Here is a 5000-nt window from a genome sequence, read left to right on the forward strand (position 1 = left end):
AAGGATGCTGTGAGTTTCCTTCGCCCTGTTACCATGCATCTTTGATAACACGGGGTGGAGTCAATAACCGTATTGTACTCCCATGCTGGTGTATCCAACGCAGATCCAGCATCATCAAGCTGGTCCCTGACTGGGATGCCGTGTATTATCGATTCCCTGCTGCCGTGCATCAATGGCAACAAGGAGTAGAGTCGGTAAGGTTACCGGATTCTCGAACTGATGTACTCCAAAAAATAAAGAATTAAAATAACAAAGTCTAATCTATATAAGTAATGTTGAATAAAGCTTATTTTTAATCTTCTTTGAAGGCAGAAAATAGTAAGGTAAAAATAAAGTCCTCTCTATGCTCTGAAGTAACATATAAAAAAAACTAGCAATAAAAAAAAATACCAAGTCTTCGTCTTGGAAAATAACAAAATCTAAAAGAAAAATCTTCTTTGTGGAAAATAGTAAAATAAAAAAACCAAGTCTTCACCTTGGAAAATAACAAAATCTAATCTAAAACATCTTAAATAAAGCTTGTCTGTAGTCTTCTTTGTAGGCAGAAAATAGTACGTTACAGGACTCTGAAACTGATGTATTCCAAAAATAAAGAATTTAAATAACAAAGTCTAATCTATATAAGCGCTCTTGAATAAAGCAGTGTAAAAAAAAAATAGCAATATAAAAAAAACCAAGTCTTCGTCTTGGAAAATAACAAAATCTAAAAGAAAAGAAGTCTTCTTTGTGGAAAATAGTAAAATAAAAAAAACCAAGACTTCACCTTGGAAAATAACAAAATCTAATCTAAAACATCTTAAATAAAGCTTATTTGTAATCTTCTTTGTAGGCAGAAAATAGTAAGTTACAGGACTCTCGAACTGATGTAGTCCAAAAATAAAGAATTAAAATAACAAAGTCTAATCTATATAAGTGCTCTTGAATAGGCTTCGTGTAAAAAAATAGCAATAAAAAAATACCAAGTCTTCGTCTTGGAAAATAACAAAATCTAAAAGAAAAGTCTTCTTTGTGGAAAATAGTAAAATAAAAAACCAAGACTTCACCTTGGAAAATAACAAAATCTAATCTAAAACATCTTAAATAAAGCTGGTTTGTAGTCTTCTCTCGAACTGATGTAGTGCAAAAATAAAGAATTAAAATAACAAAGTCTAATCTATATAAGTGCTCTTGAATAAAGCTTCCTGTAAAAAATACCAAAAAAAAAATACCAAGTCTTCGTCTTGGAAAATAACAAAATCTAAAAGAAAAGAAAAGTCTTCTTTGTGGAAAATAGTAAAATAAAAAAAACCAAGACTTCACCTTGGAAAATAACAAAATCTAATCTAAAACATCTTAAATAAAGCTTATTTCTAATCTTCTTTGTAGGCAGAAAATAGTAAGTTACAGGACTCTCGAACTGATGTAGTCCAAAAATAAAGAATTAAAATAACAAAGTCTAATCTATATAAGTGCTCTTGAATAAGCTTCGTGTAAAACATAGCAATATAATAAAAATACCAAGTCTTCGTCTTGGAAAATAACAAAATCTAAAAGAAAGGTCTTCTTTATGGAAAATAGTAAAATAAGAATACCAAGACTTCACCTTGGAAAATAACAAAACCATCTTGAAAAAAGCTTATTTTTAATCTTCTTTGTAGGCAGAAAATAGTAAGGCGAAAATAAAGTCCCCTCTAAGCTCTAAAGTAACAAATACGACGTGTTAAAAAAAAAAACTAACAATAAAAAAAAGAACCAAGACTCCGTCTTGGAAAATAACAATCTAAATTGTGGAAAATAGTAAAATGAAATAAAAACCGACTTCACCTTCGAAAATAACAAAATCAATCTAAAACAAATGACATCTTAAAACAAAACTATTATTTGTTTCGGAGGTTGTCTATGACTGTTCATAGACCGCATAATTTCCACAGAACATTCTCAGAATATCAAGAGAGAAAAGCAGCGTTCTGCGGGAAATCATCTTGGCCAGTGATGTCGTTCTGGGTTTGGTCAGGCCCAGGGAGGTAAGTACCTCGTTATTCTCAAGGGGCCACTTTCCTCTTGCCCCAACCGGGAATCCAAAGAATGTGACCTTGCTAGCCTTCGTCAGCACTTTGACTTGATCACCAAGAGGGGTATAGTACGAAACTTTGTGCGAGGCAGCATCTGACAAGGTATTCTTTGAAAGCTCAAAACGGACGGTGACATCGATCACAACCGCCTCCTCATCTTTTGCAAACACGAGGTCAGGCTTTCTCATCTCTCCCGTCTCGGATATGAACCGTGGCTCTTTGTATACAGACCAGCCCAATCTAGCCGCTTCGTCTGCCAGAATGTTACTGATCTTGTTATGTCGCGCAATTCTTGCTTTCTGTACTGCAGGACATTGACCGAGAATGTGCGAAAGGGACTCGAGTCTGGCAGAGCATTTCCTGCAGGAACGTAGGGCCCCATCTCTGCCTCTGTTCAAGCTTTCTCTTGTTGGGTAAATATTTGCCCTTAGTTGTAGTGCTGCGATAAAGAAGCATTGTTTAAAGCCGCACCATGGCCTCAACCAAGCATTACTGATTCTATCATGCGCAAAGTTTACAATGCCCCTTCCTTGAACCGGCTTTTCGCACCATCTCTGAAATTCATGCTCCCTCCAATCGCAGGGTCTCGGATATACAGGTTCTTTTGACACCGAGTCCCTGAGAACGAATGTTGGGATTGCATCACTGTCACCCCCTGCTCGTACCCACAAATTACGGTATTCTTCCTCCATACCCTGCGAGGACACAATATTACGGGTGATAGCATCGGACGAGTTTGCTATACGTTGCAGCCTTCTAACTTGAACCGAAGGGATTGTTTTTTCCAGTTTCAAGATGGCAAGGCCTCCGTCTCGGGCTCTGGCATATAACAGTCCATCACAAGTTGAAGCGGGAAGGTGGAGCCATCCTTTTACCGCCTTTCTAATCTCTTGGTCCAACCCACGGAGAGTTGATTGCTTGCAGTCCGAGTGGTCTGCAGGATATAACAATCTGGGTAGGGCATAGGCATTGAGTAGTTCAACCTTCTGAGTTGGCTTCAGAGGCGCCTCATCGATTTTCGAGATCCATGTCTTTAGCTGACAATGTAGATCAGGCTGTATAGTGCCAGTCCAAGGGCCAATTTTCAGACCAAGGTATTTCGTTGATTCATCAGGTTGGATCATATGGACATCTTTATTTTTGATAGTCCATGGGTCGCAGTTGTTCACCGTATATGAATCTTTGGTTGGGCTTATCATGAAGCCCTGGCACTTTCTGGCCTGAACCTCCAATCCCGATAGCCCACAAAATGATTCCAAGATCGCTAGATTGGCGGCCATACCAACCCAAGATTCGCTCACCAACACCAAATCATCAGCAAACGCAAGAGCTGTCACGTGGTCGGTATCAATGGAGTACCCAACTCCGTGTGACTCTAGGGTGCATATCAAAGGGTCCATGGCAAGATTGAAGAGCAGGGGTGACATGGGGTCACCCTGTTTGACACCAACACGTATGCTAATTTCTCGAGTCGACTCGCCATTGCTTTTGAACGAGGTCGTACACCGATCGTAGGCGTTCTGGATGATGCCCACCACGTGTTCATCTACTTTCTTGTGCCTTAACACCCATAAAATATGAGCATGCGAAACCGAGTCAAAAGCTTTCGCTATGTCGATGAACATGACAGCCAACGGCCTGTGCAATTTCTTAGCGTGTCTCATAAGGTCCTGTAGCACCTTAAGATTTTCAGAGCAGCCAGATGCCGCTATAAAACCACGCTGCCTTGGGTTTAAGGGACAAGCACGAGCAAGACGTGCAGTCATTATTCTGGAAAATAATCTCAGAATCATTGAACCAATCGTTATTGGTCTCCAGTTCCCCAATTCTTTCAGCTTTTCATCATCCATAACCTTAGGAATAAGAATCGTCCTATTCTTTTTCAACTCTTTGGGAATAATTCCTGTAATCATCCATGCATTAAATAGGGCTGTCAGTGTCCGACCCTCGGGGTCGGCAGCACAGATTGCAGCCCTTGTTAGGCCATCTGGCCCAGCTGCTGACGTTGGTTTAATGGCCCGTATGGCAGTCTGAACTTCCTCCACCGAAATTAGGGGCTCAAAGTATTCGTTATTTGCAACACCTGATGACTTAAATTGGCCCAGGCCATTGAATGGCAACACCTTCTCCCATTTTTCGCAGTAAAAACGATATACATCTGCGTTCGGGATTCGGCATTCATGACGTTCAGTGCCATCCAGGACTAAGGACGCAAGAAGAGAGCGGTTCTTAAAGAAGAGCTTCTGGTGCTTCATGAAGCTTCCTCGTTTTTCCGCTCTCTTCTTCATCCAAGATCGTGTGGGTAATATCCTGGGTTTAATAATGTCGTTCTCGGGTTTTGAACGTTTGCCTTTGTTTTTCACCAATCTCATCGGACAAAGCATCAATGCTGTGGCAGTTTCTACGAGGGCATCATGTTGGCCCTCGCCGTTAAGCCAAGCCTTTATTGCCTCCATTGCAGGCTTTTCCAGGGTCCCAGAATTCTCATTCGTAAGCCGCTCAGCTGCTTGAGCGAGTATGGATGAAGTCCCCGTTGTTACATTTGGTGGGGGAGACAATGTCTCAAGAGGCCTAGAAGAAAAATGTAAGCTGTCTGACATGGGGGCCCCTGTCTTTTTACTTAGGTCCCGTCTCTTGTCAGAGACTTGCTTGTTGGTCTTAGTCCCAAGCGCTTCAGCAATGATCTTATTGATATTCTTTTTCCCCTGAAACTGCAACTCTAGAAGGGCCAGCTGTTCTACTTCCTTCAAAGACCAGCAGCTACGGTGTACCCCTCTCTGCGAGGTACCCTTTATACCATCTTTAATCCTTTCCTCATTACGGGTGACTGGGTGAGCATGCCTCTTGTGCTGCGAAAGGCCACTTAGAGTCGCAAAGCGTGCCTGGCAACATTCACAGACCATTGGTAAGCTTTCCTCAGTTAACTTTATTCCCCCACATTTGGGGGCA

The sequence above is a fragment of the Petromyzon marinus genome, unplaced genomic scaffold (genome assembly GCF_048934315.1).
Source record: "Petromyzon marinus isolate PM22_M1 ecotype Great Lakes invasive population unplaced genomic scaffold, UKy_Petmar_22M1.pri1.0 PM_G_Scaffold_6, whole genome shotgun sequence".
Taxonomy (NCBI): Eukaryota; Metazoa; Chordata; class Hyperoartia; order Petromyzontiformes; family Petromyzontidae; genus Petromyzon; species Petromyzon marinus.